The 24,990-nt window shown below is 36.6% G+C and overlaps 1 protein-coding gene across 49 annotated transcripts in view; it reads right to left on the bottom strand.

The window, feature by feature from the left end:
- The window catches only part of LOC307184329 (teneurin-2-like), a 2,867,364-nt gene that overhangs the window by 2,004,389 nt on the left and 837,985 nt on the right, over positions 1 to 24,990 (bottom strand). For 44 of the 49 annotated variants that reach the window (XM_079917763.1, XM_079917760.1, XM_079917746.1 and 41 more), the window contains one exon: positions 3,469 to 3,619. The exons of the other annotated variants lie outside the window; for them this stretch is intronic. The gene's annotated coding sequence lies outside the window, so the exon portion shown is untranslated. The remainder of the gene's footprint in view (positions 1 to 3,468; positions 3,620 to 24,990) is intronic. 49 annotated transcript variants of the gene reach the window in all.

The raw sequence follows: 24,990 nt of genomic DNA, 5'->3' as shown, positions 1-24,990 counted from the left end.
TTGTTCTCATGAGGTTCTAGCTTATCCTTAATCTTTTTACTTTATCTTCCATTCCCAATTGTCTTCCCAGCCACTCCTGTCATTATACCATAGGTTCATGAATAAAGTGGCCATTGCAATATGAATGGAAGTTTTTCACAGGGTCAGCAACCTGGGTTTCCACACTAGCCCAGGACAATCATGCTGTAGCCACCTCTAGATGCCCCTTTTGCCAACAGCAGAAACCAACACTGTACCCCCATTATGGCACCATTTCCTGAAAAATCAGTCAGCTGCCTGGTGCCAGGTTGATTATATTGGACCTCTTCCAACATGGTAGGCACAGTACTGTGTTCTTATTGGAACAGACAATATCCTGGATATAGATTTGCCCTCTCTGCTTGCAGTGCATCTCCCAAAGTATTGTCCATAGATTTACTGGATATCTTATCCGTACTAGTCATATCATGTTCTCTATATGCTGAAGGGCTTGCAGGGCTGCTGAACAATCCTCCAGCATAAAGTATATACATGACCTGGTATATGATGCTGTTTGTCTGCTAACCAGGAATCAAAGGATACAAATAAGAGTAGCTCCTCACAATATTATTCCTAGTATTCCACGACCAAAATGTTTACTTTCTGTCCATATAACTTTAGGTTCTGCTGGTCTAGAGCTCCTAGTTCCAAAGGAAGAATGCGTCCACATAAACAAAGTTCCCCAAACCAAATATATATGGAGATTTCAATCTCAAGGGAATTAAAAATTCTCACAATTTTAAAGTAGCTTGATTACTTATTTATTGGCTAGTTTGAACTACATTCTCCAGAAATCCCTTTCGTCTATGTTTCTGGTTAGAGTGGACCACAAGGAAATTCTTCTATGAGATTTAGAGAAAGGAAGTGAAACATCAACCTTTTGTATCTCACAAATGTTGCTGAACTGCAGACTAACTTCAGGAAACACAAAATGATTCCATTAAACTATAAATGGAGCCTGCTACCTGGCCATTTTGGGATTACTGAAGTAACCTAAATCAACAGCCGAAGAAGACAGTTACTGGACTAACTGGGATTACTGATCTTGACCATCAAGGAGAAGCTGGGTTGCTACTGCACAATGAGGTAAGAGGAACACATCTGTAATGCAGAAGATCCTCCAGGTGTTCCTTAGTACTCCTATGTTCTGTGATTAAAGTTGATGGAAAACTAAAACGACTCAAGTCAGGCAGGCCTGCTAAGGACCCAGAACCTTCAGGAAGAAAGACTGTGTCACAGGTAAGAAACTAATACCAGCTGAGATGCTAACTGAGGAAAAGGGGGTAGGAAATGAGTAGAAGAAATAGCTATAAATACCAGCTATGACCATACGGCCAGTTGTAAAAAGAAGGACTGTGATAGTTAGGAATATTTATTCATTATTTTGATATGACCATGTTTGTTTATCAACCCCCAATTTTTCTTTTCTTCCTCTCACTCATCTCCTTATCAAATATAAGATACGTTAATAGTAGTTAAATTTATAAGTCAGTATTTAAGGTACAAGATATTCAACTTGAAGTGTGAATTAGGAGAAGAATGAAAATCATCCAAAGACAAAAGAAGGACTTCTATCCTCTTAGGAGGAAGAAGTGAGCTTATTTTCAGTTATATTTAAGATAGATATAGCATGTTGGATGGAAGTTTAACTTTGTCATTATCTTTACTTGGAGGCAAAGTATGATTTAAGATGTTTACAGGTGCCAAGTTGATAAGGAATGTATTATGGGCTCTACAACACGTTGACTTGACTATGCTGAACTACATTTCCCAGAATCCCTTTTCCTGTATACAGTCAGCCCTCTATACCCTCCGGTTCCACATCACACCCACAAATTCAACCAACCACAAGCCAAAAATATTCATAAAGAAAAAAGTTTTACCAGAAAGTTCAAAAAAGCAAAGCTTGAATTTTCCATGTACTGGTGGCTATTTATCTAGCATTTACATTGTATTAAGTATTATAAGTAATCTAGAGATGATTTAAAGTATACGAGAGTGTTTGAGGGAACCTACTCACAATGCAAATACTACACTATTTTATATGCATCTGCAAATTTTGGTTGGATGCACTCTTGGGCCAAGTGCTTTAATTTAGCTCTGTGGTAAAGGACCCCACCCTCTGCAGGGCTTTCACATCACCAAGGTCAGAGGAAACAAGAAATGGTATACATTTCAGTTCTTCCTCCTAGGGCTCTAGCTTGTTGTCTAGGTTGTTTTTAATCTCCCCTACTCTGTATCCATCTTTCGTCCCAACTGTCTTCCCTGTGGACTTCTAGTTCCAGCATTAGAAGCAAAGATCACAGCTATGCAGAAACTGCTTTACCAACTCCCACAATTGCAGATGGTCAAATCCTTGTAATAGATATATACATATACCTATATATATCTATCTGTTCCTATCTATCTATCTATCTATCTATCTATCATCTATCAATCCATCCATCTATCTCCAGTGGTTCTGTTTCTCTGATTGAACTCTGACTGATACAAATAGACTATAAATAAATTGTAATTAAAGTACCGTCATGAAATATTCCTATGAAACTGGTAATATTAAAGAAAACAAAAGTATGTATTACTTGGCCAACATGATTACATTTCACTACCTCTACAATGTCTCATTTTGTCAATACAGATCTACTTATTTGAAAAGCATGACTGAATTTATCAGTGACTTGAACTAACTTAAGCCAGTTTAGCAAAAATATCTAAACATATAATCATATGCAAATATATTTCAAATAATGCTGTCACTGTTTTAAAAGCACATATTTCATAGTAATATCTCCTTTCCTGTGCTTAACACAATTATGTGAAATTATTATTAGTAAGATTATTTTACAGATTAAGGAAACTGAGGCTTACATCGTTTATTTTCTTCCAAATCACATAACAAGTAAATGACAGGACACTTCGAATACAAGATATTTAATTCCATATCCTGCTCATTTATGTTCAAAAGGCTGCATTGCTGTTCAGAGTAAATTAATAGAATTTTACTATTATTAAATTTATAAATTAATGAGCTTTGTTGTTAGGTACAAATATAACATTGCACGGAGCCTCAAGTTTATGGGTCTTCAGAGTGTGTGCTTGGCAAATCTTAGTTGTTGATTTTATGATTATCATTATTAGTACTTTAATCTGAGAGTTCTTGGCATGATTGTCTCACAGTTTGCTTTATGCATCTTGTCATGTCTATTCAGTAATACTATAAACCTAGCACATGAGAGGGCAGCAAATTTGCAGCAGATCAGTTCTTTGGATTTAGACTGGCTGGGCAGAGCCACTTGCCAATCATGTGTTCTCAATAAAATTAAGTTTTAAAAGCACTGGTTCCCTCAACCTAGGCAAAATAGTAATAGCTACCTTAGAGTGCTGTTGTTTGAGTTTCATTCTTTAGTGGGAAACCACTAAAGTGTTTTAAGAAGGAGAATTTCTACTTACCCTTTTAAAAGATTGTCTGACTTCTGAGGCAAAAGTGGAGATGAGAAAAGAAATTTGCAGTTTGTAGCACGTTCAGGGGCTGAGCAGTGGTGTCTCTGACTAGGATGGTGTATCAGTAGAGTTATGATTTTAGTGGTAGAATTCACAGAACCTGGTTGTAAATGAAAAGTATGAGAAAGAGGTTAAGGAAGATCCTCAGGTTTCTGGATTAAGCAATAGAGGAGATGAAGTTTCTGCAAACAGAAAAAAAAGACTATACAGAAAAGGAACATATTTTGGCAGTGGTGATAGTGTTGGTAAGAGACTTAATCAAAAGCAAACTTTTTGACTTTCTTTCTATTGCTCCCTGGAGCATGAATTTCATTTATTTGCTTTGTTTTTATGAATATCTATACTTTTCAATTCTGAGAGTCTAGCAGAATACCCCAATATTCTGGAATACCCTAGAATATTATGGGAGGGCCATTTTGATAAATGCTCAGATATTTTAAAAAAAAGAACTCTCCTAGAGAAATGGAAATAAAAATAAACAAATGGGACCTAATGAAACTGAAAAGCTTTTGCACAACAAAGGAAACCATAAACAAGATGAAAATACAACCATCAGAATGGGAGAAAATATTTGCAAATGAAGCAACTGACAAAGGATTAATCTCCAAAACATACAAGCAGCTCATGCAGCTCAATATCAAAAAAACAAACAACCCAATCCAAAAATGGGCAGAAGATCTTAATAGCCATTTCTTCAAAAAAGATACACAAATTGCCAACAAACACATGAAAGGATGCTCAACTTCATGTATCATTAGAGAAATGCAAATCAAAACTACAATGAGGTATCACCTCACACTGGTCAGAATGGCCATCATCAAAAAATCTACAAACAATAAATGCTGGAGAGGGTGTGGAGAAAAGGGAACCCTCTTGCACTGTTGGTGGGAATGTAAATTGATACAGCCACTATGGAGAACAGTATGGAGGTTCCTTAAAAAACTGAAAATAGGGACTTCCCTGGTGGCGCAGAGGTTGACAGTCTGCCTGCCGATGCAGGGGACACGGGTTTGTGCCCCGGTCCAGGAAGATCCCACATGCCGCGGAGTGGCTAGGCCCGTGAGCCATGGCCACTGAGCCTGCGCGTCCGGAGCCTGTGCTCCGCAGCGGGAAGGGCCACGGCAGTGAGAGGCCCGCGTAGAGCAAAAAAAAACTGAAAATAGAACTTCCATATGACCCAGCAATCCCACTACTGGACACATACCCTGAGAAGACCATAATTCAAAAAGAGTCATGTACCACAATGTTCATTGCAACACTATTTACAATAGCCAGGACATGGAAGCAACCTAAGTGTCCATTGACAAATGAATGGATAAAGAAGATGTGGCACATATGTACAATGGAATATTACTCAGCCATAAAAAGAAATGAAATTGAGTTATTTGTAGTGAGGTGGATGAACCTAGAGTCTGTCATACAGAGTGAAGTAAGTCAGAAAGAGAAAAACAAATACAATATGCTAATACATATATATGGAATCTAAAAAAAAAAAAAAGGTTCTGATGAACCTAGGGGAAGGACAGGAATAAAGACATAGATGTAGAGAATGGACTTGAGGACACGGGGAGGGGGAAGGGTAAGCTGGGATGAAGTAAGAGAGTAACATTGACATATATACACTACCAAATGTAAAATAGATAGCTAGTGGGAAGCAGCCACATAGCACAGGGAGATCAGCTCGGTGCTTTGTGACCACCTAGAGGGGTGGGATAGGAAGGGTGGAAGGGAGACGCAAGAAGGAGGGGATATGGGGATATATGTATACATATAACTGCTTTACTTTGTTATACAGCAGAAACTAACACAACACTGTAAAGCAATTATACTCCAATAAAGATGTTAAAAAAGAAAAGAACTCTTTTTATTGGATAAGTATCTTTAAATGATTTTATAGACATTGCTCTCTTATTATTACTATCTTTAGCAATCTAAATAGCATGTTTCTGCAACAACCCATTGTTCTATTTTTTTAATATAACCCCTATGAAAGACAGCTATGACACTTTTCTCTATGAAGGAATGATTCATACCCTTTGCTTTAAATTTCACTATTCTTCAGCCTCCAGTTAGACTGATGCCCAAATACCATTAAGGGTAACTTTTTCTTCTCTCCTGGGTAATTTCTCACCACTCCAGCCATTCCTACAAAATTTGCTGGATGTCCTAAAACATGCAAGTGCTTGGATTACTCCTGTACTTGTAAACAAAATGACTCTCTTCTGCTTACCAAAAAATGTCCAAGTTCCTTCATGTATTTCAGCAAATGAAATGAAAAGACTATACAAGAATTGGTGGAAATTCAGACTTAAAATGAAATCCATAGACACTTTATTTTACATATCCTCTGGGCCAAAAATTGGGAAATATACATGACTTGAGAAGTAAAACATTAAGCAAGAGGTCATGAGGATTAAACATGAAATATCATACTGTCTTTAAAAACTCAGTTATAAATTTATTTAGCACTTAGCACATGCTTGATCATAGCATTTAGCTCTTAAATATCTATAAGTTTATGATTTTCTTGATGAGACTGTGATCACCTGGATGCCAAGGATTATGGTAGTTAATTTTCCATAGACTGTTCCTGGACAAAATAGATGCTCAAGAGGCATTTGTTGATAGACTGAAGTGTAGATTGAGACCTGATAGTATTGGAAGTTTTATACATTCAATGTATAGATGCTGTTGACATGTCAGTAGCATGAAACAGCTTGTAATTGTCAGGATGATGTTATTATTTGCCATTTGCTAAATGGAACGCCAGCACGGCTTAGTGTCTCTTACACTGTTTTCTTCAGGGTGATGGAACCCTTGGAGCTTTTCAGCCAGCATGGGTAAATTTGTCATTGGGTATAACCCTTTCTAGGCCATTCAGATGTAGGTGTAGGTTAAAAAGAAAAATGACTGCAGTGTTGGTGAGAGGTATATACATTTGGCAACCCTCGTGCTGAACTCAAGGTACTAAAAGCAAAGGCTGCAGGCAATAGCCTTGAGTCCAGGCTCCTAGGGAACCCTTTGCCCCATTGCTCCTTGCTCCTGACCTAACATCCATCTTAAGAGGTGAAGCAAGAGTTCGTGTCCCTGGCTCTTTCAAACTTGGAATTATAGCCCAACTCTCAGTCAGGCTGTCAATTACTGACAATTTACAGGGCTAAGGGAATAAACTTTATGGCCTCTTAGAAGAGAGAAAGAAAAGAAAGAAAAAAAGTGGAGTGAATGTGAGTTTAGGAGATGCTATCAATATGCATATTTTGCTTTGCCATTAGTTAATTTTCTAAAGCTCTGCCTTATAAAAATCTGCTATCACACTGACAGCTGAAGGAGAAATATTAAAGGCCATTTGGTGTTCACAAACCAGTTTGCGGATAAACTGTAACTTCCCCCAAAATGAGACCTATAAACCAGTGGATCCCAAACTTTAGTGTGTGTTAGAATCATTGGAGGGTGTGTTAAAGCACCCCCAAAGCTTCTGACTCAGGAAGTCTAGGCTGGCATTTGACAATTTGCATTTTAAACAAGTTCCCAGGTGAGGATGATGCTACTAATCAGACTACAGTTTAGGAACCACTGCTTTAAACATTGCTGTAAAATTTAGTTTTAAGATCATTTTGTTTATCAGTTAATATAAACACTGCACAGGTACTCTAACCTTAAAAAAAAGCAAAACCCAACGATGTGAAAGAGGTATTGAATCTAGTATACAGAAGGTGCATTACAGGAACCAAATCCATAAGGCAGAATTGCCTTTTTAGTTTCCACACATATTTGAGAAGAAAATGAAGAGGAATAAGATGATAGGCATACCTGACATTAAAGGAAAGCTTATTCGTGACTAATGCAATGGAGAATTTGTTTAAGAACAATTCACAGTCATGATAGTCTGACCCTTCAGTGAGCCAAGTTCATGAAGTCCTCAGCTGTTGGCTGAATACGTGCAAATAAAGTACAGTAGGTGATAGTAACGGGCAGATGTCATGTAAAATGGTGACATACCTCCTACCATTCTCGGAGGTAAAGGACAGAGTGTCTGACCTAGCCTTTCCTCAAGTTTCTTTTCGATTCTTTCCTATATATCTTTCTTCCTCTTGCAGAAGCTAAACCAGTTGTATAAGTACAGTTTATTTTCATAGGTAACCCGAATTTGAAAAATGATATGCTTAAGTGTTGGAAGAAGACACTACAGTTGACACCAGTAGTTCAAAACTGGGGAAATGTTGACCCCTAGAGGACAGTTGGCAATGTCTGAAAACATTTTTTATTGTCACAACCAGGGAGGTGCTACTGGCTTCTAGTGGGTAGAGGCCAAGGATGCTGCTAAATACTCTACACTGTACAAGACAAGCCCTATCCCCACTCCCGCCAACAAAGAATTATCCAGCCCAAAATGTCAATAGTGCCAAGGTTGAGAAACCCTGGTTTATACCCAGGAAATAAATGGACTGAAGAGAATCCATCTCTTCACATTCATTGCCTTGAATGTGAAAGAGATCTAATTAGACTACAGTATAGAATTACAGAATCTCTGCAGATTATTTGGTCACATCCTGCTCCATCCACCCTTATGGTTTTAGAGACCTGGCATCTTGCAACCTTATGCATAAAATGAATATACTAGAATATTAAATCAAATTCCTAACTAACATAGAGTATAATTTAATAGGTACTCATTATAATCAAATATAAAAAGACTCCAGTTGACTTTTTTTTTTAATGAAGTTCTATTTTTTTTTTTAATTTATTTATTTTATTTTTGGCTGCTTTGGGTCTCCGCTGTTGCACCCGGGCTTTCTCTAGTTGTGGCGAGCGGGGGTTACTCTTCATTGTGGTGCGCACGTTTCTCATTGCGGTGGCTTCTCTTGTTGTGGAGCACAGGCTCTAGGCGTGTGGGCTTCAGTAGTTGTGGCACACAGGCTCAGTAGTTGTGTGGCTCGTGGGCTCTAGAGCACAGGCTCCGTAGCTGTGGCGCACGGGCTTAGCTGCTCCTCGGCATGTGGGATCTTCCTGGACCAGGGCTTGAACCTACGTCACCTGCACTAGCAGCCGGATTCTTAACCACTGTGCCACCAGGGAGTCCCCCAATTGACTCTTTTTTTTTTTTTTTTTTTTTTTTGCGGTACGCGGGCCTCTCACTGCTGTGGCCTCTCCCGTTGCGGAGCACAGCCTCCAGATGCGCAGGCTCAGCGGCCATGGCTCACGGGCCCAGCCGCTCCGCGGCATGTGGGATCCTCCCGGACCGGGGCACGAACCCGTGTCCCCTGCATCGGCAGGCGGACTCCCAACCACTGTGCCACCAGAGAAGCCCCAATTGACTCTTATTATTATCTTCTTGGTGGTGATACTGATAGCCGTCCTCCTTATAGTGCCTCTAGGACTGACAGCCAAAGATCCACAAAAACAATCTTTCCAAATTTTACTCAAGCGACTCAAGTTGATTTTTCTTTTGTAATAAAGTTGACATATTTAAAAATTATAAACACAGATTGCTCAAATGAAAGCATTTTGAATAGACTTCTCAACTGAGGTTTTTTTTTTTACATGCTTCAGTGATAGTGATTCTTTTTATCAGTCAAAGTAAATCAATATTTATGTCATCCAGGAAATCTGACTAATGCTAGGAATTACTGAATAGGCAATTACATTTCAAATGCAAAATTTAACAAAATAGTGGTATAATGTAGGAAGCAAATGAAGTAGCAATACAGTAAAACCAAGTGCATTTCAAAGAGCCCACTGATTTGAAGCTTTTCCAGTCTGTTTTCAAATCTTCTTTTGATATTCATAAATTCAAATTAAATAATAGAATTAATGAAAGAAATAAGAGATGTCTTAAAGGTATCATCTTTCAACATAATATTCTTGGGTAGTTTATGACTACAGAGTGGCAGCTTTATCCACTTTAACAGTGAGCTTCAGGGAATAGGGCTGAAAAGTATGTTCATGAGGAAATACGTCAAGTTCGTTAAATGCTTAACATATAAGTAAAGACTTATTTTTCTAATGAAAGCATACATCTGTCTCCCCTAAATTCTAACATGCATTTTTAATCTAAAATATCTCCTTTCCTACTATGGAATTGGAAAAATAATATGATTCAATAAAATCATTCTTTTTTGAATTTACTTACTTGGTGATTATACTTGTCAAATTAGTTTGACAAATTAGTCCTATAATATTCATCACAGAGCCTAGAGTCCATAAGTAACAGATAAACTCTGTGAGTCACATCACTCTATGTATGATTTTGCTTATTTGTAAATTTGATGATGTCAACATATAGTTCTATACATTGATTTTTCTAAAATCACATCACTTTTTATTACCTGGAAGAAAACATGCAATAAATTACACTTTTTTATGCATCCATTTTATTGATAACAATCTTGGAACGTTTTCTTTCTTTCTTTGATAGGGGGTCTTCCAGGCATTTAAAGTGACCAACTCCTTGATTTGCCTAAGACTTTCCCAGTTTTAGCACTCAAATTCCACGTAAGCGTGAAAGGAGAAACATATAGAAAGTTATATAACCTTCCACTCCATCTAGTCATAATGTCAAGAGTTGTAATTTGTAGAACAATAGAGAAAAACATCGTACGTATGTAAGTTTACAAAGCAAAAGCAATTCCAAATACTCTGATCCAAATAATCCTGAAGCTGAGTTCTATGAAATCTCTGGATACAATTCTCCTCAAACCTTAGGTTTTAAACATCAAGAAAGTGACACAGGGATTACAGTTGACTCAGAGCCATAGATTCTGAGCTTGCAGTCTCAGGTTATTTATTCTGTTCAACATCCTCTATATTTATTTATGTTTTCTCTGGCCTCCAAACCTTCAGTTTTCAGTAAGGAAATTGTCACAGCTAGGTTTATGTATTCTACCCAGAGAGTCCATATCCTACTGATTCTAGGTTTACTCTCTTCCTTAATCTTAACCTTTCTCTTACTCGACACACTTAAAATCACCATGAATTCACAGGAAGATACCTGCAATAAATGGCAGAATTGGTAATGGAACAGTTGAGCATTCATTACAAAGTCAGATGAGTTCTTTGTCATTTACGAAGACAGGAGAGACTGACATTAAAATACGGTTCATTAAAAGTGAATTTTAGCCTGGCCATTTACAGTGCCAAAACATCTGGAGACTATTCTAATTTATACTGGAATGCCTTCAAAAATATTTGAACTCCTAACTAAACACAAGGGAATTGGTAAGTAGAAGGCTGTGGGTATTGTACTGAAGTGAGATATCTATTTATTTTTCAGAAAACTGCCATATATCAGCCTAAGTACCCTTCAACACAAACTCAGTTACGCTTTTTAAAAGTGTTACTTTTTCCTTGCCCTTCAGTTTTTACCTTACCATTTTTCTGGAATACGTGTTGAAAAATGGTTCAGGGAAGTAAGTGGTTAAGTACGCTAAACTAATCCCCTCCAACCCCACATACAGATTGCTCATCCTTATGTAAATGAAAGACGGAGGATCAGAGCTAAGTAAGGGGACATGGTGCAAAGGTACAAATGAATCCAATGCAATAGATAGCCACAGCAAAACTGCCCCAACTTGTTCTTGCAAAGCTAACCTATCTCAGGAGCTACCACAAACAATATCCATGCTTTCCTCTCCAACATTTGAGTTGAGGCTGTTTATTTACATGATGCTTTATAACAGCTTTAGACTTCACTTTTTTTTTTTATTCCTCATAATATCTTCTTAGATAATTAAGCGGCAACTCTTTAAAAAGTGAAAAGAATCTTAGCTTTAGGGAGTGTGTGAGTCAATGGTGAGGTAAATCCAATGCATATGAAAAAAAAAAATCACTTAGGCAAGGACCCAAAGCTGTTTGACTTCCAATTCCTATTGACTAGTAACATATAGCATTTTATTCTCCTAACATCTTGTTTTACCAGGAAAAACAACAACAACAACAACAACCATATCTTGCTAATAGTTTCAGTACACAATTTCAAATTTTATCTTAATGGCAAAGACTTTCCTGGCCTTACCAGTCAGATAAATCAAGTGTTTCCCTGTTTTCTCTCACTGGACTATTCAAACCTCTATTGACTAATTTCTATCTGTCTTATTTTTCAAGGGCAAAGGCTTTGTGACTTTAGTTCCAAATACCAAGCCCAGTGCCTTACCCAGAGAGGTGCTGAATGAGTATATGAGATTACGCACAGTGTATCACCATAGTTAGTCGAGGATGACTCTTGTTTCATGTTTTATGTATAGTGTTGTTTACTTTACAGTCGAAAAGGAGTTTTAGTTGTGTATGTGTATTTCTTGTCCCAGTATTTTGTTTAGAAACATATTGGGAGTCATCATGAGCTACTATCAGGTTAAATGACTCACAGTTGATTTATTCATTCACTTAACAAACACCTATTGCTAAGCATGCATAAATAAAACCATCACCATATGCCTTACTTGCACTAGGCTTATAAACACAACAGTGATCAGAACAGAGGTTTCAATCCAGATCTATCTGAAGCTTGGTCTCTTTAACTTCTATTCTTTTTTGTCTTCCAAAACTCTGGGCTGAATCCAGAATGTAAAACTATACAATGAGTCAAATTAGTTTGTTATACATCTTGTTAGTGACAGATGAAATTTATATTCATATTTTTCTTACTTCTCCTTTTCTTCTGCTTCAAATTCTCCCTGCTATAACTCCTTTCCAATGTTAAGGGTGTCACATAATCTGTTTATAAAATATTCACAAATATAGCAGTCAATATTACATTTTATTTGTACCTATATTCAGAGCTGATGTTCATCCAGTGCATGCTGATATGAACAGACTGTTTATATATGCTTTCAATTCTTATTGTCCAATGTGTGTGCCATATCATTCTCTATAGCACCCCCGTGTCTCATACAGAGCCCCATGATCAGGGTGTCCAAGGGAAAACAAGACTATTCTATTTCTCATGGTCAGTGTGGCAGTCAAGGGGACAGTTGCCAACCACCAGGGCAGACAGGACAGGATTGACTAAATCATGTGGTACATGTTTTTTACTTTTACTTGCATAGCACTTTCTTTTCTTCTGGTAAACACACCTAGTTTTCATCTAGGGAACTCCCCCTTTGACACTGGGTGATAGGTAGGACTACAATCAAAGTACTCTGTTGACTTTCCTAGTGCCCTGCCAACGCGTAGGCATGCTGTTCAAACATAACCCATCTAGTTGCCACTCTTAGGAATTTGAATCTTGAGCAAAGAAACAGAAAAGCTAAAAATAAATTAATAATTAAGTAACTAAACAGTTTGGCTCACTGGCAACACTCTGACAATATTATGTATTAGTTTTTATCATCTGCATTCTTAAGTGTAGCTGTTTTCATACTTCCTGAGGGTCATTTCCCTTACTCCACACCCCCAGGTACCCCATCAATTGTGTCAGTGTTATCAGTTGACTTGTGAGCTCCAAAAATATATGTTGAAGTCCTAATTCACAGTACCTGTGAATGTGACCTTATTTGGAAAAAGGATCTTTGCAGATGTAATCAAATTAAGATGGAGCTCATTAAGGTGGGCCCTAATCCAAAAGGACTACTGTCATTATAAGAATAGGAGAAGAGACACAGAGACAAACACAGAGTCAATAAGCCTTATGATGACAGAAGCAGAAATTGAAGTGATGGGCCTACAAGCCAACAATTGCCTGCAACATCGGAAGCTAAGAAAGGGGCTTAGAATAGATTCTCCTCTAGAGACTTAGACACCTAGATTTCAGATATCTAGCCTCCAGAAATAAGAAAGAATAAATTTCTGTTGTTTTAAAGCCACCCAGTTTGTGATACTTTGTTATCTCAGTCCTAGGAAATTAAAATAGCCAGTTACTCCAAAATCTTCAAGAAAGAAAGAAAAGAGCTTAAAAATTAGAGAACCTGACAGTCATTACTTGCTGCAACTTAATTTTGTTTAGATATAATTTGGATGGCTTATATACAAGGAGGTTGGGTCTCTCTTTCAGTCTAGTCATGGTAATCCTATTCTAAGTTGCCCCTCACTGATCTAAAAAAGCCAGTGTGATCCAACTCTGGCCAATGACTCACAGAGGGAATCTGCTAAGAGTCTTCTGGAAATGGGTTTTCCTCCTAAGAAAAGAGACTGGCAGGTACAATAAGAAAAGATGTGTTTTTCTCCACCTGCTTACCTTCTGCTACAGAAATTGTCTGTGGAGTATTGCAGATGTCTTGTAACCATGTGGTAAGACATCACCAACACAATGAGTATTTACTAGAAGCAGAATGAACTTGGGTACTTGCATAAGCCACCGCACAAACCCTGGAATCAGTAGTCTCTGGACTTATGTGAGCTTAAAAGTAACCCATTACATTAGCCACTTTCTGTTGTGTATTCTAGTATCTTTAGTCAAAAGCATCTTACAATATCTGTACAATATCATAGTCTGGGGACTGTCTAAGGACTTCAATCCAGTAGGTCAGCTGGCTAACAAGAATGGCATTAGTGATCAGATGTTTGAAGGTAATTCCTAATTAGTGCAAGGACTATTGTGTTTATTGTCTGGTGTTACAGTACATCGTGTGGATGTCTACTTTGACACAACTGCAAAGTAATTATTACAGATACTGAATCAGTTATGCAGGAATTCCTAAAATATCCTGAAAAGTGGATTTCCCTTTAGTCTTCTAATATTTTCAATGTCTCTGGGCCACAGACTTTGGTATTTTTAGCTTCTATTCGGGGGAGAATAAGAGAGAAAAAATTGGGACAGAAAAATAAAAAGAGTGACAAAACTAAGTGAACAACTCTAACATAATGAAAACCTGGGATAGATTAAGAGTTTAAAATTTTTATTCCTGAAATATAGCTATGGAGGTCTGAGTCATAGTAGTTTTTCCCTAAAAATTTTGTTTTGCTAAGGTAGTCTCTTGTGTAGTTTAAAGACATCGAATTTAGTTCGGGAACAGGTACTAGGAAATGTCCTTGTCAGTCAGAAAGCCCTTACCCTTTCAAGTAAACCAAGCTAACTGTAGGTTAGGAATGGATTTTACTTTTTATTTATTTGTGTTTGTTGCATGATTGCATTCTTTCTCATAATTGCTTCCTCCTGCAAATCCAAATACCATGGCCATGTTCACAGCAGGAAGTGGGCAATGGGATAGAGGGGCACCTATGTCTGTACTGATTTACCAAAAAAACCCCCAAAACATTCCACTTCCCCCAAAAGATTTCCCCTTTAGGCTCATTAACTTTAAGTGACCCTCAAGACCACCTTTACTTGCAAGGTAGAATGTCAAAGCAAGAAACATAATTCTTACAGGTGAGTAGTTTCTTACCTGAACATTTTGGTTAATATAAACTTCCTTTGCCATAATTTCACACATAGTCAGAAAAGAGTTAACATCTGCATGGCCTAGATGAGTTCAGATAAAATAAACACTTGATTAATGTGTTTTAATGGCTAGGCTAGTGCTTATTTGTATGTTGGCATTATAAAACGTAAAGGCTTTTCAATATAAAACCTGAGACACTACTAGAGTGGGGCAAAACTTTTTGAATTTACTGAATGTTGCGTTTAATATTTTAGAAAATTATCCTAGGAACTATATGGAATTACATACTGATATTTACTTAATAAGATTTCACAGTGTGTATAAATATATAAATAGATGTACATTTGTTATGATATTGTATTTGGGGTATCAGATGCTGAGCTATCTTTTGTGGTCATGTTTTATTTTTATCACAGGCAATTTTTCATATTGTCCTATTATCACAGGAATACTTCCTACAGAGAAAATGTGCTTAAGCCATTACGCTAAATGTATGGTAAGTACTATATCTTACATTATGGTTTGCTATATGATTTATCTAATCAAGTACGAAAACAAAGGATGAATCGTGTCCTCTTTATATAACGTTTACTTTAAATTCTATAAAGTGCAATGCATTTACTTCATTGAACTCTGTTTTGTTCCTCTTATTCCCAACCATAGTAAATATCTGCACATGTAGGCTGCCTGTAGCTTTCACGTGCTGGAGAGTGAATAGATAAAAGGATGAAATGATAGAAGAAGACCAAAATTTAGCATCAACCTTGACGCAAATGCAATGCACACAAGAGATTCTGATTTATATTCCTATTATGTGAAATGAGGATTTCATTTCTGGATTTTCACAATTTCAAGGAACTCCTATTTACCAAGGCAGAGTCATGAGGCTCACCAAGCAGCTGTGTGGGTCTGTAACCACCTGAAGTCCAGCTGTGACTGTGGATTTTCAAGTGTATTAGGATGAGGGAAAACTTTCTAAAACCCATTTCCAGTACCTGTGCTTGAATTCAGCCTATGAAGGTTTTATGAAAAATTAGAGATGATGACTCAGCTTGTTGTACCCATGCTTTGCAGGCAAAATTCATCTTTTTGAAAAATAACATAGGCTAAAGATGTCAGGTATAATCACTTATAAATCAAACCTAGCAAATCCTCTTTATTCATGTATATAAAATGAGAAATATTTATATGTATCATTTACTTTTGTCAAACTATCATAACACCCCTGACCTGATGAGAAAGGAAGGTGAATGTTGTGAAGTTATTGTTCTGATCCATGTATAGAAATCCTTGTTAGGATAGATAATGAAGGTGGTTTGACTGTCCATAAGCAAGTATTATTACCTTCTGAAAGCCCCAAGTAAAAGCCATGTTTTCAGCAATGGTTCATTGAGGTGGAGGAAGGTAAACAATTTGACTGAAGCCAATCTGTGAAATGACCAAATCTCATAAAGCTATCAAAAAATATGTTAAATCCAATCCAGGTTAATGTGTTATAGCTGTTTATTGCCAGGGGCACGAGCAGGGGCAAAGACAGGTAGGAGGCAGGAGGACATGCGAGTGTAAATGTAAGGGCAAAGGGATAGGAGGACAGAGTTAGGGGCAGAGAAAGGTGAAGTGGCCTGGGTACTCTCAAAACTAAAGAGGAAAATTTATGTTTACGGAAAAGTTCACTCTTTCTTGGAAAATGTTCAGAAATGAGGAAATGCTAGGTATCTAAAATTAGTCATTCCATAAATTCAATATTTGGCAAGTTGATTTTCACTGAATGGGCTTTTAGCAAATTGATGTTGGCGGCATTTAATAGTGTCAAAGGCCACTAAATACTCTGGATTAAACTTTTCTGCATGGAAAGTATTCCTTACAGTAGTGTGAATGACTTTAATCCAATCAGATCAACAGCTTGCTCTGAACTAGACGAGACAGGATAGGAGGTCAAGTTCAACTGAGTGGGATGGAGGGGATATTTGATCTCAGGGCTTCCACAGGTGGTGAGTTACTGTGAATAACAGAAAAAGGTAGAGAACAAACTAAATGTCTCGTTATAGAGCAAGGTTAAATATTATACAGAATACAGATTTAGGCATTTATATGATAGTGAATATTTATCAACATGGCAAGATACTTTACGCAGTAGACTGCGAGAGCAGAAACCTTATCTGACGTGCTCACTATTAAACCTAGCGCAGTACCTGGTATAAAGGAAAAGGGATCAGATTATCAAAGATAATATAAAATATCACATTTTCTGTTTAAAAAATTTTGAAAGAAAATTTCCTAAGGTTTCAACAGTGCTAGGTATTTTTAAATTATTTATTTATAATTTCTAATTCATATCAATAAACATGTTAATTTTTAGAGAAAAATAAAATTAATGGAATTCCATTGTTCTGAAATAGTTTGCAAACTTCTTATTATCTTTTGGTATCCTTGAATTCAGATTGCATATGTGACCACTTTTTGCCATTTGGCTAATATATTCCATTGGACACGTTAGAGCAGGCAGTTAGCCAGATACAAGCAGAGAAAGAAGGCATGGGTCACATGGCAGGAAACCATACATCTCGGGCCGACAGGGGTCCTAGAGGCAGACAAAGCAAGGTAGGAAAAGGTGGGAATCTCCGGCTTCTGAATGTAACCTTTTGCTCATTATGGCCTCATTACAATAAAATTAGTCTTGCTGATAAGAAGTGCTCATCATGCACCAACACCATGATACTTCTGATCAAGACTAACTAAATAAGGACAAAAATCCCTCCTCCTCTTGGGAAGGTGCAGATGGGATAAAAATCAGGAAATACAACCCAAGACCCCTCCCTCTGCAATGAATATCCCACCCAATCATTTTCACACTCCATATAACCAGCTTGCCAAAGAAACTCAGGGCAGCTGCTCACCTGAGCCTGCCTGCTCCCCCTCCCGAGAGTGTACTGTTGCTTAATAAATCATGGTTTTGCTCTCTTGGTCTCTGTGTCTCTGAATTCTTTCTGCAATGGAACAAGAACCTACTCTCCAGTAACAGACATAAGACCAATCATGCTGCCCTCCTCACCCCGACAAAAGAAAAAAAAAAAAAAAGCAACTCCATATATTCACCCTATAACTGATACTTACGAAGCAGTATGTTGTATATAACTTTCTGCTTAGATCTATTAAAAGCATGCATGTCAAGATGATTTCAGTTACATTCTGCTTTTTATGCATATTTATTGCTATGCAAAGGACATGTGGAAAGTCCACCAAAGTGGATATTGTACATTAGATAAGTGGTGATTATCAGTAAGTAAAGAAAACGGAACCTTTGCTCAAAGAATCCTTTTGAAGAGGATGTAAGAATACAAAGTTTAAGAGTGCTAGAAAATATTCCTTATAAAAGTAGTAGAAAAAAAAAGTAGTAGTCACTCAGGAGTCATTGTTAGCATATAGCTTTTGGTATAGTGGTTAATTCATACAGGTTCATTAATAGGTAAAAATGGTTTGTTATACTCATTCTTTACCCAACTTCATGCTTAGCTCCTCCATGTGTCTGCAGATTTTCTAGGTAAAATTTGGTTTAGTAGAAATCTTAATTTGGAATGCTTTCCTTAGTTCCAAAGCATTAAGATACTCTCCTAAGTGATGTTATTGAAATAATTAAATTTCTTCCCTCCCCCATTCCACTGTAATCCATTGCTTTGTTCAAGGGAAGAATATTTGTGTGCTGTCACTTTTTCACACATAGTGATTATTTAAAGAAAGAAGTTTGCATAAGAATCTATTCTGGCTCAATAGTATAGGAATATTTCCTTTCCTCACAAAGATTCTGTGTATTTTTTTTTTTTGGAAAAAATTATTAGTAGAAAAAATTAGATAGATATTTCTATTAGAAAAGAACCTCTGGGCATGGTCTGGAGGTAGGAGAGTGAGAAAAGAGGAACTGATGATGTTCTACATAAGAATGCAAAGACCTATATCTATCACTAATAGGAAATTAAGCTTGAAGTGAAAAAGTGCACTTTGCATTATTCTCCTAAAAATAGTTATTTTAGACTAATAAAAAAGAACTATGGGAAATAAAATGAAGATTCGGTGGCCTCATAAATGCCTGTGTGGGTGAAAAAAACAACTCTACGGCAATACAAATCCTTGAAGGAAAGAAGTGAAGATTTGCATTCTGAGGGATTGAATGCAAAAGCCCAAATGACCCTCTCCGTTACCATTATCTTTTCCTTTTGTTTGTTTTATTTTCTTCAAGGTATTCATCACTATACAAAAAAAAAAAAAAAAAAAAAAAAAGAACTATTGATTGCTTATTTCTCGTTCATTCTTTGTCCTCTCCCTGAACTAAAATATGAGCTTTATGAGAACAGGAGTTCTGTCTACACTGATTGTTGATACATCCTCTTCCCTCTAAGGGTACTTGAACAAAGTAGTTGCTCAATAAACATGTCATGTGAATGTACGAATAAGTTATACTATGAGGAACTAAGGAACAGGGCAATTAAAAGGAGCTGAGGTCAGTATCATCATTCACATCTTAGAAATATTATAATGCTGGAGGACAAGAGTGTGACAGCTAGGGGAAAGAACAGTGTTCTGGTAGAGATAAAAGCAGTTGGGAGGAGAAGGAGGTACAACAAAGCAACACTGATTTTGGCAGACTCAGATACAGATGTTGGAAACCATTCTAGAGGAGGAAGGCCTATGAAGCAGAGGAAATGGATTTTTGATTTACTTTGAGAAGAGATGAACGGCTCAACTTACTATAAGTTCTCATAGGACCTAACTTTTAATTTCTGAGTTACAAAGAAAGGTTATCCAATCCATATTTCCTGAACTGTGTCTAAGCTATGTTTTCACTGCATGGCAATTGTAGTTTGCAAAGTACATCTGTATAATCCTAAGCGTTTCTTGGCTTACAGTCCAGAAAATGTCAGTAGCTTATATCTCATGGGAAATGTTGTAAACATTTTAATTAGATACCACTTTGCTTCTGTCTCTTATTTTCTGCAGAAACACAGCTCCTGTTACTTCCCACCTCTGGAGAGAAAGCTACAGATAGGATGTAGAAAACATAGGTCACTCCAACATTGCTGTGTATGTGTGTGTGTGAATACAGTCTGTGTATATGTAAAAATATGTATGTTTACAGTGTATGTATGTGAACAATGTTTGTGTATGTACAGTGTATGTATGTGAACAGCATATGTGTGTATGTATGTGTTCATCATTCCTGATGTGTGCTGTCTGTTTTCAGGATAAAAATTCTCATGAAGTGAGTTGTTGAAAGACTATCATGATTTGTGAGAAAGTAGAAACCCAGGTTGTCTTTAAGTTTTAAATTTCAGATGATAAAAAGATCCAGAAGGCACTGAACCGTTTTCATTAAGTGGGTGTTCTGAACATTAGGTGTTCACTAGAGACCAGAAGAGCAGATGACATTACACATAGTCAGAGAGACATCAAAGTGACTTGGAATGAGAAAAGAACACTGTAAGCTATAAAATAAAGACCTTGCAAGATGTTATTCCAGATTGAATAACTCAGACATTGGGAAATGTAGTGCAATATATTGCACTCTGATTATAAAAGAGATCAAAGAAACAAGTACTTGTTTACATTTGTAACATGATAAAAATATAATGAAATATAAGCACTTTGGGCTTATTATGCAATGACCTCCAATCAAGCCACCAAATGCATTCCTGAAAAGTTTTAAGGTAAATAGAAAATGAGTTTTGCATAAAGTAACATAGCATTACTGGGACATTGTATTTATGAGAAATATTCTTGAGTATTTTACGAGTACTCTTAAAGGAGTTGTTTTTAAGGACCTATGTCATATATATCCAGGATGGTTCACCATCAGTAGGATCTGTGACAATGAACTAGAGTGTATCCAGTAGTTGGCAGCTCTGCTTGGATATTTAACAGACATGCCAAATGTGGCATGACCAAAGGAGAGAAAAAACAAACAAAAAACCCTCTTATATCTTATATCAATATTTAGCCTCAAGCCTTGTTTTCCACAGTCTTTCAAATCTCAGTAAATGTCAGTGTCACTTACCCAACTGTTCAAGCCAAAAATACCAACATCCTTATCCCTTTGTTTTCACGTTTCCCTATCTTCTATCTATTGGTAAATCATTTTGACCCTCACTTTAAAATGTTTTTTTTTCTGTATGCAACAGATATTGTTTAACGTATCAACAAATATCTTAAATTCCCACAATTCATTTTCCATATAGCTACCTAAGTATTCTGTTTGAAGTGTAAATCAGATTATATATATATATATCTTGATTAAAATCCTCAGGGATTTCTCATTATTATTAGAATAAAATCCAAGCATCTTACCACTTACAATATTGCCCTAACTGTACCCCTCCTCCAATTTCCATCACTTATTCTTCTCCAGATACCTTTTTAAATTCTGCTTTTAAACAGCCAAGACAGGGAGGTTCCAGTTATAGAGGTCTCTCCCACTGAATGCAAGTTTACATCTTGGAAGGAATATAAATATCTGAGGACTCAGAAAAACAAATAGTAGCAGGTGGACTGGGAAATGAGAGCAGAATTCAACATACCACTAAACTGGTAGTGAATTTACTATTTCTCCCCCCTTCCTGTATTGCTTGGCCTGGCCCCGACTCAAAGGAGCACAAAACTGCATACTAAAGACAGAAAGAGCTTCAGGAGTTCCAAAGTACTGTAAAGAGGACTCTTGAAATGCAGAGAAAGTGTGAGAATTCCCTGTGGTTCTTTTTCTTTCTCTTTTCCATTCTCCCTTGCACTCTCTAGCCTCTGGGAAACTCTAGAGCTGAAGCTGCAGCCCTGGTGGTTGAGCAGACACCTAAAACTCTGAGGGAGGGAAACTTTCTTAACAGAGGAGCCATGATCTCAAGAGCAGGGGGATGAATCTGTTGCTTGTTGCCTCTTTTTCTTGTTCTATTTTTACCACTTTCTTCCAAATTCAGTCCCAGTTGTGGGAAGTGCATGGAAAAGCAGGTTAACTAAAGCCCAAGCTCTCTGACCAGAGGATCTGGAAAGGAAGCTGCAGGGGACTGGGAAGTATCAGGGAGTTTTCAGAGAGGAGGGAGCTCAAGAGAGAGAGATCAATCCCATAAAATTGTGTATGAACTCCTGTGCTCACCTCTGAACTGAACATGTGGGGATCTGACCCAAAATAGGATATCAAAGACTTTAAAACTGACTACAATATAGACCAGGCACAGAATGGCTGCTAGAAAGTGAACACACCAAGTGATCCAAATAGCACTGCAAACACTTTAAAAACTGCACAGACATTGAAACCACAATCTAAAAAAGTAGATCAGAGCTTTTAGCTTAAACCTGAAAGAAGAGCCATCTTCTTATGATTTAAATAAGAGAGTCTCGTAACACAATACTCAAAATGTTCAGGATACAATCCAAAATTGCTTGGCATGTGAAGAATCAAGGAAATCTTAACACTTAAAACAATCAACAGATAGCAAAACCAAGATAACAGAGTTGTTATACTTATCAGATAAAGACATTAGAAGAGCTATTATAACCATGCTTTAATAGGCAAATGCAAACACTCATGTCATGAACAGAAAGATCCAAAGTCTCAGCAAAGAGTTAGAATATACAAAGATAAATGAAATGGAATTGTTTGACTGACGAATAATCAAAATAGAAAATTCACTAGATGGCCTAAATAGGATAATGGTAAAGAAGCAGATAACTTCAAGGTGGATCATGAGAAATTAAGCATTCTGAAAAAGAGAGAGGAAAAGAGATTAAATAATAATAATAATAAAAACAGCCTCAATATCCTGTGGGACAATATCAAAAGGTCTAACACTGGTGTCATCTGAGTCACAGAAAGAGAAAAAGAGTATGTGATAGAGAAAAACGTGTTTGAAGAAAAATAACTGAAAACTTCTCTAATTTGGTGAAAGTGACAGACTTACAGATGCAAGAGGGAGGCTCAGGAAATTCCAAGCACAATAAACTCAAGAAACTCACATTGCAGAGACATCATAATCAAACTTCTGAAATTAAAGACACATACAAAAATCTTGACTGCAGCCCAGGGCTCATTACATATGGAGATACTAACTCAAATGACTATATTTGATATCAGAAACCATGACAGTCAGAAGGAAATGAAACAATATTTTTAAAGTGCTGCGGAAAAATTCTATATTAGAATTCTATAACCAGTGAAAATATTCTTTAGAAATGAAGGTGAAATAAGGATATTCTCAGATGAAACAAAACTAAGAGGATGCATCATTAGTAAGAAACCTATAACATAAGGAATAAAGGAAGAGTAACAGAAATGGTAAACATCTGGATACACAAAACAGACTATTTTCCTTTTTAGTTCTTTAAAATATGCATGATGATTGAAAATAAATTATGACATTTTCTAATGGGTTATTCAATATATGTAGTTATAATATCTGAGAACTGCAAGGAGGAGAGTAAAAGGACCTACACTGTGGTAAGGTTTCTGCTTACCATTTGAAGTGGTAAAATATTAAGTCTCTGTAAAATGAAAAAAAAAAAAAGTATATGTGCCATAATCACCCCCCCAAAAAACCACTAAAAAACTATACAAAGTGATACAATCAAAAACTCAATAATTCAAAAGGAAGCAAGAAAGGGGAAACAGAAGAATGAAAATTAGAGGGAAAATTCAGAAAACAAACAGTAAAATGGCAGACCTAAATCCAAACATATCAATAATTTTATTAAATGTAGTGATTTAAACTCACCAATTAAAAGACAGAATTTGTCAGAATGGATTAAAAAATATATATGTATCCACAACAATCCTATTTCATATGTAATTATATAATTGTGGTAAAGGTAAAGGGATTGCAAAAATAATGCTATGCGACCACTAATCAAAAGACAGTTGGAGTAACTATATACTAATATTAGACAATGTAGCCTTCAAAGCAAGGAAGACTACCAGGGAAAAAATGGACAGTATAGAATGATCATTCTAATTTCAAGGCCTTTAAACTTGGTGGCTTATCTGGAACACTGGTGAGCATGTGACTGTCTCACCAAGTTTCACCTCTTAGAAGAAGTCTTCCCTAACTGCCCCTCCCTAGTCATCCGATCATATTCATATCACCCTATTTATTTTCTTCAAAGCACTTTGCATTAGCAGGGGTTTTGTTTTTGTTTTTTGTTTGTTTCTGTATTTTTTTGTGGTATATAGGCTCCTAGATCCTCAGCTCCACACACATTGCCTAGCAAACTATAGGCTCTAAATAAATAATTGCTGAATAAACAAATAATAGGCTGACTCAAACACATGACCTTTACCTTAGTAACAGGCCTACCTTATTATGTTGTGAGAATTAAACGAGATAAACCAAAGAAAGCACACATTGCAGTGATCCTAATAGAACACTGTTTCATAAGTGTTACCAGTTGACATCGTCATTATTATTTAGCATCCAGAACCGTGTACCTTGTGTTTTTTTTAAAGTAAGTCTCTGTCTTTTGACATAAGCCATGAGTTAAGCTATTGGTGGGTTCCTGGCCTTAGCTATAACTTCCACGTGGTGTTTATGCCAAAGGTTGCTACACTATGAAAGAAGACAGATGGCAAAGGGGAAAGGTAAACAAAATCATTAAATAATATTCTTTCTACTGCTTCAAGCTATGTAGTTCTGCTCTATGTAGCTATGTAGTTATGCTATCTCTAAGCTTTCAGTGATCACTTATTAGCAATATAAGCAGAGTGGATTCTGATAAGTATTTCAGGAGTATGGCATTATTATTACCAATAATCATGATAGTAACAAGTACTCTTCAGGCATACATCTTATAATTTTTTTCCCACCTAAGGAATGCAGATGTGAGTGCTCCTATAATTGACAAGGGTAAGTTCAAGTAAAAGATGTGGAGACTGTGAAAATTTACATTACAACAGTCAAAGATATCAAGGGAACATTTAGCTCTAAAAAGAATATCTCCATTCAGCATTTAATTTTAACACTTGATACAAGAAATAAAAAGTCACCTATGTACATCCAGGCCAAAACTAATCCACAATATAAATCATCAACAATTTATCTATGTAAATTTTTTTAAAAAAGAAAGAGACTAGAAGAATTTAGACCAAAAAGTTAAGGATTGTTATCTTAGTTTTGAGGAATTAAAGATAAAT

The sequence above is a fragment of the Stenella coeruleoalba genome, assembly GCF_951394435.1.
Source record: "Stenella coeruleoalba genome assembly, chromosome: 3".
Classification (NCBI taxonomy): domain Eukaryota; kingdom Metazoa; phylum Chordata; class Mammalia; order Artiodactyla; family Delphinidae; genus Stenella; species Stenella coeruleoalba.
The sequence above is the reverse complement of the archived record's forward strand: the minus strand, read 5'-3'. Positions and strand labels throughout refer to the sequence as shown.